The sequence below is a fragment of the Ranitomeya imitator genome, chromosome 1 (assembly GCF_032444005.1).
Source record: "Ranitomeya imitator isolate aRanImi1 chromosome 1, aRanImi1.pri, whole genome shotgun sequence".
NCBI classification, from domain to species: Eukaryota; Metazoa; Chordata; class Amphibia; order Anura; family Dendrobatidae; genus Ranitomeya; species Ranitomeya imitator.
In genome coordinates, this window is record NC_091282.1 from 1,168,200,006 (window position 1) to 1,168,212,882 (window position 12,877).

Sequence of the window (12,877 nt, forward strand, 5' to 3'; positions counted from 1 at the left end):
TGTCAGCGCCTAGACTACACATTGGTGAAGCTGTGAGAGATAATTTTGCTAGTGGTAGAGCACTGTTTGAGCTGGGGGGGGGAACTGTCTTGTGGCCGGCGGTACAGGCACAGGGCCCCTCATATTACAACGGTGTGTCTGACGTTGGGTGCGCACCACCACCGCCAGAGACACTTTATTGTACTATGAGGGACCCAGTGGCAGTGCCGTCGACCAAAAGCGGCCACACCCACCTCTTCAGACAAACAGCACTCTCAAGGGTCCAAGCGCAAAGTGGCGATAGCACGGCCCCGTGTGGGGAGTTTGGCCATTTCGTGAGGTGGAAACATGTCGTATGCTGGACAATCAGGTGAAGAAAATTACGAGATTGGAAAAGTCATTCAGAATAGTCCACAGGCAAGACCTTTTCATAGGAAAGCTAGGTGTCAGCCGGGCAGGGTGGGGCAAAAGATTTTGAAATCCAGTTGTGGTTCATTTTAATGAAGGTTAGATCATCTACATTTTGGGTAGCCAGACGAGTCCTTTTTTCTGTTAGTATTGAACCTGCAGCACTGAATACTCTTTCTGATAGGACACTAGCTGCCGGGCAAGCAAGCTCCTGCAATGCATATTCTGCCAATTCTGGCCAGGTGTCTAATTTGGATGCCCAGTAATCAAATGGGAATGACGGTTGAGGGAGAACGTCGATAAGGGATGAAAAATAGTTTGTAACCATACTGGACAAATGTTGTCTCCTGTCACTTTGAATTGATGCTGCAGTACCTGTCCTGTCTGCGGTCATAGAAAAATCACTCCACAACCTGGTCAGAAAACCCCTCTGGCCAACGCCACTTCTGATTTCTGCCCCTCTAACACCTCTGGTCTGCTGGCCCCTGGAGCTCGTGTGAGAACGATCACGGGCGCTGTGTGCAGGGAATGCCAGAAGCAAACGGTCAACAAGAGTTGATTGTTTTGTTGCTAATATTAGTTCCAAGTTCTCATGTGGCATAATATTTTGCAATTTGCCTTTATAGCGAGGATCAAGGAGGCAGGCCAACCAGTAATCGTCATCGTTCATCATTTTTGTAATGCGTGTGTCCCTTTTGAGGATACGCAAGGCATAATCCGCCATGTGGGCCAAAGTTCCCGTTGTCAAATCTGCGGTTGTGCTTGGTTGAGGGGCAGTTTCAGGCAAATCTACGTCACTTGTGTCCCTCAAAAAACCAGAACCCGGCCTTGCCACGCCACCAATTTCCCGTGCCCCCGGGAAAGCTTCCTCATTAAAAATATACTCATCCCCATCATCCTCCTCATCCTCCACCTCCTCTTCGCCCGGTACCTCGTCATGTACACTGCCCTGACCAGACAATCGCTGACTGTCATCAAGGCTTTCCTCTTCCTCTGGTGCAGACGCCTGATCCTTTATGTGCGTCAAACTTTGCATCAGCAGACGCATTAGGGAGATGCTCATGCTTATTATGGCGTTGTCTGCACTAACCAGCCGTGTGCATTCCTCAAAACACTGAAGGACTTGACACATGTCTTGAATCTTCGACCACTGCACACCTGACAACTCCATGTCTGCCATCCTACTGCCTGCCCGTGTATGTGTATCCTCCCACAAAAACATAACAGCCCGCCTCTGTTCGCACAGTCTCTGAAGCATGTGCAGTGTTGAGTTCCACCTTGTTGCAACGTCTATGATTAGGCGATGCTGGGGAAGGTTCAAAGAACGCTGATAGGTCTGCATACGGCTGGAGTGTACAGGCGAACGGCGGATATGTGCGCAAAGTCCACGCACTTTGAGGAGCAGGTCGGATAACCCCGGATAACTTTTCAGGAAGCACTGCACCACCAGGTTTAAGGTGTGAGCCAGGCAAGGAATGTGTTTCAGTTGGGAAAGGGAGATGGCAGCCATGAAATTCCTTCCGTTATCACTCACTACCTTGCCTGCCTCAAGATCTACAGTGCCCAGCCACGACTGCGTTTCTTGCTGCAAGAACTCGGACAGAACTTCCGCGGTGTGTCTATTGTCGCCCAAACACTTCATAGCCAATACAGCCTGCTGACGTTTGCCAGTAGCTGCCCCATAATGGGAGACCTGGTGTGCAACAGTGGCAGGTGCGGATGGAGTGTTTGTGCAACTGCGGTCTGTGGACGAGCTCTTGCTTCTGCAGGAGGACGAGGAGGAGGAGGAGGAGGAGGGGGTGCGAACGGCTACAGACAACTGTTTACTAGACCGTGGGCTAGGCAGAACTGTCCCAAACTTGCTGTCCCCTGTGGACCCTGAATCCACCACATTTACCCAGTGTGCCGTGATGGACACGTAACGTCCCTGGCCATGCCTACTGGTCCATGCATCTGTTGTCAGGTGCACCTTTGTGCTCACAGATTGCCTGAGTGCATGGACGATGCGCTCTTTAACATGCTGGTGGAGGGCTGGGATGGCTTTTCTGGAAAAAAAGTGTCGACTGGGTAGCTCGTAGCGTGGTACAGCGTAGTCCATCAGGTCTTTGAAAGCTTCGCTTTCAACTAACCGGTAGGGCATCATCTCTAACGAGATTAGTCTAGCTATGTGGGCGTTCAAACCCTGTGTACGCGGATGCGAGGCTAAGTATTTCCTTTTTCTAACCATAGTCTCATGTAGGGTGAGCTGGACTGGAGAGCTGGAGATCGTGGAACTAGCGGGGGTGCCGGTGGACATGGCAGACTGAGAGACGGTGGGAGATGGTATTGTTGCCGCCGGTGCCCTAGATGCAGTGTTTCCTACTACGAAACTGGTGATTCCCTGACCCTGACTGCTTTGGCCTGGCAAAGATACCTGCACAGATACAGCAGGTGGTGCGCTAAATGGTGGTCCTACACTGCCGGAAGGGATGTTGCGTTGATGACTAGCTTCATTGGCCGAGGGTGCAACAACCTTAAGGGACGTTTGGTAGTTAGTCCAAGCTTTCAAATGCATGGTGGTTAAATGTCTATGCATGCAACTAGTATTGAGACTTTTCAGATTCTGACCTCTGCTTAAGGAAGTAGAACATTTTTGACAGATGACTTTGCGCTGATCAATTGGATGTTGTTTAAAAAAATGCCAGACTGCACTCTTTCTAGCATCGGATACCTTTTCAGGCATTGCAGACTGAGCTTTAACCGGATGGCCACGCTGTCCTCCACCAGGTTTTGGCTTTGCCATGCGTTTTGGGCAAGATACGGGCCCGGCAGATGGAACCTGTGGCGATGTTGATGCCTGCTGCGGCCCCTCCTCCTCCTCTGCTTCAGAACTGCTGCCGCCTGCACCCTGTTCCCCCAATGGCTGCCAATCGGGGTCAAGAACTGGGTCATCTAATAACTCTTCTTGTACCTCCTGCGCAACTTCGTCTGTGTCACCGTGTCGTTTGGTGGTATAGCGTTCGTGATGGGGCAACATAGTCTCATCAGGGTCTGATTCTTGATCAGCACCCTGCGAGGGCAATGTTGTGGTCTGAGTCAAAGGACCAGCATAGTAGTCTGGCTGTGGCTGTGCGTCAGTGCACTCCATGTCAGATTCAACTTGTAATGGGCATGGACTGTTAACTGCTTCACTTTCTAAGCCAGGGACGGTATGTGTAAAGAGCTCCATGGAGTAACCCGTTGTGTCGCCTGCTGCATTCTTCTCTGTTGTTGTTTTTGCTGAAGAGGACAAGGAAGTGACTTGTCCCTGACCGTGAACATCCACTAACGACGCGCTGCTTTTACTTTTACCAGTTTCACGAGAGGAGGCAAAAGAGCTAGAGGCTGAGTCAGCAAGATAAGCCAAAACTTGCTCTTGCTGCTCCGGCTTTAAAAGCGGTTTTCCTAATCCCAGAAAAGGGAGCGTTCGAGGCCTTGTGTAGCCGGACGACGAACCTGGCTCCACAGCTCCAGACTTAGGTGCAATATTTTTTTCCCCACGACCACCTGATGCTCCACCACTACCACTACCCTCATTACCAGCTGACAATGAACGCCCCCGGCCACGACCTCTTCCACTAGACTTCCTCATTGTTTTAAAAACGTAACCAAACTAACGTTATTTGTTGCAGTCACACAACTTACACGGTGAGCTATAACTTCAGTATGATTTAGCTACCCCTTTACAGGTTGGTGAGACCACAGCGAAAATCAGGCCCAATGTTACACACTCTGTTTTTGGTGGCTGCAAATTAGAGAGATGCCCCACACGCAGGACTGTCACTGAAGCACAAATGTTAATATTAATGTCACACTATTATTTTTTTTTTATTTTTATTTTTTTCAGGAACACTTTAGAAACCCCCAAAAAAAAAAAAAAATAGATTTTTGCAGGGAGAATTTAGAAAACAAATGTAACAAACTATATGCTTTCTATGGGCCACTGAGTGAGAGATGACGCACACAGGAATCAGGAGTGGCACACAAGCCCAGAGGCCAATATTTTTCTACCAATGATTGATGGAGTTATTTTCTCTGGTAGATTTTGGAACCCAAATCAAGGAAAAAAAATATAGGCTTTCTATGGACCACAATTGGAGAGAGAGAGAGAGAGAGAGAGAGAGAGAGAGAGATGGCACACCCAGGAGTCAAGACTGGCACACAAGCAGAAAGGCCAATATTAATCTCCCATTTTTTGGGGGGGTTTGTTTTTTTTGTTTTTTGTTTTTTCAGGGAGACTTTAGAAAAAAAAATAATAAAAAAAATATGATTTTATCAGGAAGAATTTAGAAACCAAATAAAATAAAATGATTTTTTCAGGGAGAATTTATAAAACAAATAAAAACAAAAATAGGCGTTCTATGGCCCACTGACTGAGAGATGACGCACACAGGAGTCAGGAGTGGCACACAAGCCCAGAGGCCAATATTTTTCTACCAATGATTGATGTAGTTATTTTCTCTGGTAGATTTTGGAACCCAAATCAAGGAAAAAAAATATAGGCTTTCTATGGACCACAATTGGAGAGAGAGAGAGAGAGAGAGAGAGAGAGATGGCACACCCAGGAGTCAAGACTGGCACACAAGCAGAAAGGCCAATATTAATCTCCCACTGTTTTTTTTGGTTGTTTTTTTTTTTTTTTTTTTCAGGGAGACTTTAGAAAAAAAAATAATAAAAAAAATATGATTTTATCAGGAAGAATTTAGAAACCAAATAAAATAAAATGATTTTTTCAGGAAGAATTTATAAAACAAATAAAACCAAAAATAGGCGTTCTATGGCCCACTGACTGAGAGATGACGCACACAGGAGTCAAGACTGGCACACAAGCAGAAAGGCCAATATTAATCTCCCACTGTTTTTTTTTTTTTTTCAGGGAGACTTTAGAAAAAAAAATAATAAAAAAAATATGATTTTATCAGGAAGAATTTAGAAACCAAATAAAATAAAATGATTTTTTCAGGGAGAATTTATAAAACTAATAAAACAAAAAATAGGCGTTCTATGGCCCACTGAGTGAGAGATGACGCACACAGGAGTCAAGACTGGCACACAAGCAGAAAGGCCAATATTAATCCCCCACTGTTTTTTTTGTTTGTTTTTTTTTTTGTTTTGTTTTTTTCAGGGAGACTTTAGAAAAAAAAAATAATAAAAAAAATATGATTTTATCAGGAAGAATTTAGAAACCAAATAAAATAAAATGATTTTTTCAGGGAGAATTTAGAAAACAAATAAAACCAAAAATAGGCGTTCTATGGCCCACTGACTGAGAGAGAGAGAGAGAGAGATGGCACGCTTAGTACTGGCACACAAGCCCAAAGGGCAATATTAATCTCCCTTTTTTTTTCAGGGAGAATTTCTAAAACCCCAAAAAAAAAAAAAATAGGCTTTCTATGGCCCACTATTTGTGAGAGAGATGGGACGCTCAGGACTGGCACAGATGGCACGCTCAGGACTGGCACAGAAGCCCAGAGGCCAATATTAATCTCCCTTTTTTTCTGGGAGAATTTATAAAACCAAAAAAATATTTAAATAGGCTTTCTATGGCCCACTATTTGTGAGAGAGATGGCACGCTCAGGACTGGCACAGATGGCACGCTCACAACTGGCACACAAGCCCAGAGGCCAATATTAATCTCCCTTTTTTTCAGGGAGAATTTATAAAACCAAAAAAAAAATTAAATAGGCTTTCTATGGCCCACTATTTGTGAGAGAGATGGCACGCTCAGGACTGGCACAGATGGCACGCTCACAACTGGCACACAAGCCCAGAGGCCAATATTAATCTCCCTTTTTTCAGGGAAAATTTATAAAACCAAAAAAAAAATTAAATAGGCTTTCTATGGCCCACTATTTGTGAGAGAGATGGCACGCTCACAACTGGCACAGATGGCACGCTCACAACTGGCACACAAGCCCAGAGGCCAATATTAATCTCCCTTTTTTCAGGGAAAATTTATAAAACCAAAAAAAAAATTAAATAGGCTTTCTATGGCCCACTATTTGTGAGAGAGATGGCACGCTCAGGACTGGCACAGATGGCACGCTCACAACTGGCACACAACCCCAGAGGCCAATATTAATCTCCCTTTTTTTCAGGGAGAATTTATAAAACCAAAAAAAAAAATTAAATAGGCTTTCTATGGCCCACTATTTGTGAGAGAGATGGCACGCTCAGGGCTGGCACAGATGGCACGCTCACAACTGGCACACAAGCCCAGAGGCCAATATTAATCTCCCTTTTTTCAGGGAAAATTTATAAAACCAAAAAAAAAATTAAATAGGCTTTCTATGGCCCACTATTTGTGAGAGAGATGGCACGCTCAGGACTGGCACAGATGGCACGCTCACAACTGGCACACAAGCCCAGAGGCCAATATTAATCTCCCTTTTTTTCAGGGAGAATTTATAAAACCAAAAAAAAAATTAAATAGGCTTTCTATGGCCCACTATTTGTGAGAGAGATGGCACGCTCAGGGCTGGCACAGATGGCACGCTCAGGACTGGCACACAAGCCCAGAGGCCAATATTAATCTCCCTTTTTTTCAGGGAGAATTTATAAAACCCAAAAAAAAATAAAATAGGCTTTCTATGGCCCACTATTTGTGAGAGAGATGGCACACTCAGGACTGGCACACAAGCCCAAAGGCTAATATTAATCTCCCACTGTATTTTTATCAGGGAGAATTTATACACCCCACAAAAAAAAATACAGAAAAATGAAAAGGCTTTCTATGGCCCACTATGTGAGAGAGATGGCACACACAGGGATGGCACTCTAGCAGAAATGCCAAATTGCCAATCTTAATCTCCCACCAAAAAAAAAAAAAAACAGGGAATGTCCTACAATTACTATCTCCCTGCCTGCAGTAATCTCAGCCAGGTATGGCAGGCAGCAATAAGGAGTGGACTGATGCACAAATCAAATAAAAAGTGTGGACAAACAAAAAAGATAGCTGTGCAGAAAGGAAGGAACAAGAGGATTTGTGCTTTGAAAAAAGCAGTTGGTTTGCACAGCGGCATACACACAGCAATGCAGCTATCAGGGAGCCTTCTAGGGCAGCCCAATGAGCTACAGCGCTGAGGGGGAAAAAAAAAAAAAAAACTTCCACTGTCCCTGCACACCGAGGGTGGTGTTGGACAGTGCAAATCGCTGCAGCACAAGCGGTTTTGTGGTTAATGGACCCTGCCTAACGCTATCCCTGCTTCTGACAAAGCGGCAGCAACCTCTCCCTAAGCTCAGATCAGCAGCAGTAAGATGGCGGTCGGCGGGAACGCCTCTTTATAGCCCCTGTGACGTCGCAGACAGCAAGCCAATCACTGCAATGCCCTTCTCAAAGATGGTGGGGACCAGGACCTATGTCATCACGCTGCCCACACTCTGCGTTTACCTTCATTGGCTGAGAAATGGCGCTTTTCGCGTCATTGAAACGCGACTTTGGCGCGAAAGTCGCGTACCGCATGGCCGACCCCGCACAGGGGTCGGATCGGGTTTCATGAAACCCCGACTTAGCCAAAAGTCGGCGACTTTTGAAAATGTTCGACCCGTTTCGCTCAACCCTAATTGGTACCATATTACAGCTTTAAAAGTAACATCAAGTTGTGTGATAATTAAATAAATTTCTGGAGGCAAAATTCTGAATTAGCCTAATGTATGCCATTGGCAATGCATCTATCTATAGTGTCTTCAAGTCTGGATTAGTTGAAAGACCAATAAACTGAAAATGACTATTCTTTCAACACAATCTAATTTTTTCTCCAAATCAGTTTAGGTTCACATATGAGCTGCCTGTGACATGTGTATAATTAGTACTGTAAGCTATTTTTATTTCCAGTGGAAAAATCTAGAAAGGTTATAATGGAGGAGGAGAGTGTAACTGGAGGATTTTAATATTAAAGGTGTTCACCTGAATGTGTCTGATGTTAAATTATGAATTTTGAATATATTGTCCTTTCTCCCATTTTTTGAAGAGATTAAAATAAGGTAACTGAGAGATATCAGTTATTAAAACATAATTATTTCAATATAATCAGCTTACAACTGTGAAATTTACATTCTGCATACAAATTACACTTAAAATTGTACATTGAAGTTTTAAACCTTTGATCCATAGGAAAACACTTTTTATCTCCTGCATCTATTACTGTGCATCTTTGTGATTAGGAGACCTATTGCAAATTAAAAAAAAAAATGTAATGTATTATGTTTTCTAAAATTATTATCTCCCGCATCTTTATTTTGAAGAACATTGAAAGATTTTAAACAGCAAGGTCAGACTATGGAATAATACAAGGTCAGAAGGCCTACATCTGATATTCGGAGAGCTTAAAAAAGTTAAAAAAAAAAACAGCACAAAATATTAGACTTAAAGAAACCACACGGTAAGTGGCGCGGTATTGAGTATACATGCTAGTTGTCACCGTGACAATGATTGTCTATAAAATGATGGTAGTTTTGTGTTTGAAGCAATAGTGGATGACGGAGCTGAGTCACCTACAGTTACGTGACATTATTATGCCACAAAATCTCTGCAGCCAATCAGCAGACGTTGACAACTGCTTCTAATTAGCTCAATGGTTCATTATAAAATTTTGTCACAATTAAACTGAAAAGCAATAGAGTAACAATGTTTTGAACTTTTGACTTTCAGGATCCATATCTCACCATCCACTACTTCTTTGAACATCAGACTACCATCATTTTTAGATCTTGAATATCTCATACATAAATTTGACTTGCAATTGTTTAGCATATAATTAAGTATGTAGATTCTTGTCACTGGTTTGCTCCTGGTGGTGGATAAATCTTTTTCTTCCTGTATACCACAAATTACAATCTGTTCTCATATTCCCTAGAAGCTCCGTGTGTTATTAGGTTGATTCCCACCAAAAAGTCACTAGTTCGAGAGAAGCAGCAGCATCCAGGACATTGATAGGGGTCTCTCGGTCAAGAAAATTTTCAAACTGCATGTTGTGAGTGCCATGACTATTGGAAGAATACGAAATTCTGTCCTTCCATTCAAAAGCCAAGAGGTGGGCATTCAGGCAAAATACCAGAGTCAACAAGTCAGCTCATGACAAGGTCTATCAGTTCTGGCATGACAAAAATGGCAGTGAAGGTGGCTCGCATGCTTGGTAATAATGAGGTCACAGATGTTCTTTCAAGCACCGTGCAATGCACATTACACAAGTCTGGAATGATGACCTGAAAAAAGGTTAAGACTTAAGAAGCCTTAATTTCAATATAGTTAGAAAAAACCTCAGCTCGAGTTTGCAAAACTGTACAAAAGTGGACAGTAGAAGATTGGATATGTGTGATTTGGGGCAATGAGAAAAACGTCAATACACAAGACTGTAATCTGCTTAGTTGAGAGATCTTGGAAGCTTTCCTGCATTAAGGCTCTCAGCTGTTCACTGTTAGCCACTCTCATCTCCTACAGCATATAATCTGGGCTATGGTTAGCACTCATTGCCAGAGTTAGCTTATGCTGCATGGTTAGGAGATGGTGGTTGGTGGTTGTTGTTTGAGAAGGCATTTGGTGGATTTATCTGAGACTGTTACGATGTTTTGGATGTGTGCTAATTCCCCTCCTTCTCCTACTATGGTTTTCCCCTCATCCTTCACTCTCCAGTGTTTACCTCTGTTGTTTGTGTGAGTATATTTGTATGATTGGTATTTCTTTATCCCTGTTTGTGTGACCTTGTTAGTTTGGTTGGTGTATTTTGGTACACTACTACCCCCCTATTCCCCTTGGTGGGGGAATAGTACAGGCTGAGGGCAGATTCAGGAGCTAAGGCAAGGTATGTGGCCCGAGCATTTTCACCATCAGATATAATCTGGGGAACAAGTAGAGTGCCCATACTGTTATGGACAGGAAAGGAGTCCCTAATCATGGGATGATCGACAAAAGAGTAGTGACAGTGACATAATAATGACATATGAATGCAAAGTGACTCAGCGCCAAGATCAAAAAACAACACTGGTTCGTGAGGTATGATTTTTTCTTCAAGTCTATGATAAACATCAAACCATTGTCCAGTAGAAGGCAACCCCATCAAAATGAACTTAAAGGCAAATATTACATATTTAAATCCTCACAGTAGTGTAGCATACCTTTGAAAAATAAATGAACTGCGCTGCATACAAATCTGTGTGGAATGGTCTATCCATCTCTCTGCCCACAATAGCTGCCCCTCTGTCTTTGATTGGTGACTCTCATTGATGCTTTGTACACATCATCTGCTTCGAACAGAGGCAGAAAAGGGCATAATTGTGTGCAGAGAATTGGTGCTCAGCATGATCCAGAGATACACATAAGGTGAACACAGACTTACAGGCAGTGCAGAATCTTTTGGCCATGTGCACATGTTGCGTATTTGGTGAGATGTTTTTACCTATTTGTAAGCCAAAACCTGGAGTGGGTAAAAATTGCAGAAGTGGTGACTTGTTACTATTACACTTTTCCTCTGACTCTTAGGCCAGAGTGAGCAAGGACTTAGATGATTAAAATTCCAGTTAGGGCAGGTGCAATCAAGTGTACCAGCAGAAGTCTTCCTAGACCTGTCCGTCCAGGCAAACTCAGCATTCATGGGAGAAAAGCCTTGGTGAGAGAGGTAAAGAAGAACCCAAGATGTGGCTGAGCTCCAGAGATGCAGTAGGGAGATGGGAGAAAGTTCCACAAAGTCAACTATCACTGCAGCCCTCCACCAGTTGGGTCTTTATGGTAGAGTGGCCCATTGGAAGCCTCTCCTCAGTGCAAGCCTGCATAGAGTTTGCTCAAAACACATGAAGGACTCCCAGACTATGAGAAATAAGATTCTCTGGTCTGATGAGATGAAGATAGACCTTTTGATAATAATTCTAAGGGGCATATGTGGAGAAAACCAGGCATTGCTCATCACCTGCCCAATACAATCCCAACAGTGAAACATGGTGCTGGCAGCATCATGCTATGGGGGTGTTTTCCAGCTGCAGGGATAGGACGACTGGTGGTCATTGATGGAAATATGAATGCGGCCAAGTACAGAGATATCATGGATGAAAACCTCTTCAGAGTGCTCTGGACCTCAGACTTGGCCAAAGCTTCACCTTCCAACAAGGCAATGACCCTAAGCAGACAGCTAAAATAACAAAGAAGTGGCTTCAGAACTACTCTGCGACCATTCTTGACTGGCCCAGCCAGAGCCCTGACCTATACCCAATTGAGCATCTGTGGAGAGACCTGAAATGGCTGTCCACCAACATTCACCATCCAACCTGACAGAACTGGAGTGGATCTGCAAGGAAGAATGGCAGAGGATCCCCAAATCCAGGTGTGAAAAACTTGTGGCATCATTCCTAAGAAGACTCATGGCTGTACTAGCTCAAAAGGGTGCTTCTACTCAATAGTCAATCTTTTGACCAAAATACACAAGCTCCCAACCCACTTCAAGGGTGCTCATGCTTGCGAGTTCTAACACTAAATATAAAAGTAAAGCCACAAAATGAGGAATTAGAATTCCTCCAAAAATTGATGTGTTAATTTATTTTTTCTCCATGCATTAAAGAACAGCGTTAGAACAGGTGACATATACCAGGATGAGGAAAATATATACCAGGATGGGGCCCAGGATAAGGGACAGACACAAGGATGGGGGATAAATATACCAGGATGGATGCCAGGATAAAGGACAGATACCAGGATGTGGGATATATATATACCAGGATGGGGCCAATGGTAAGGGACAGATGCCAGGATAGGGATAATATATACCAGGATGGGGCCAGGATATGGGACATATACCAGAATGGGGGATATACAGTATATATACTAGGATGGGGTCCGTGATAACGGACAAATTTATTTTTTCTCCATGCATTAAAGAACAGCGTTAGAACAGGTGACATATACCAGGATGAGGAAAATATATACCAGGATGGGGCCCAGGATAAGGGACAGACACAAGGATGGGGGATAAATATACCAGGATGGATGCCAGGATAAAGGACAGATACCAGGATGTGGGATATATATATACCAGGATGGGGCCAATGGTAAGGGACAGATGCCAGGATAGGGATAATATATACCAGGATGGGGCCAGGATAAGGGACATATACCAGAATGGGGGATATACAGTATATATACTAGGATGGGGTCCGTGATAACGGACAAATACCAGGATGGAGAGATATATATAAGGATGGGGCCCTGCATAAGGGACATACAGTACAGAGCAAAAGTTTGGACACACCTTCTCATTTAAAGATTTTTCTGTATTTTCATGACTATAAAAATTGTACATTCACACTTAAGGCATCAAAACTGTGAATTAACACATGTGGAATTATATACTTAACAAAAAAGTGTGAAACAACTGAAAATATGTCTTATATTCTAGGTTCTTCAAAGTAGCCACCTTTTGCTACCTTTAACCCCTTTACCCCCAAGGGTGGTTTGCACGTTAATGACCGGGCCAATTTTTACAATTC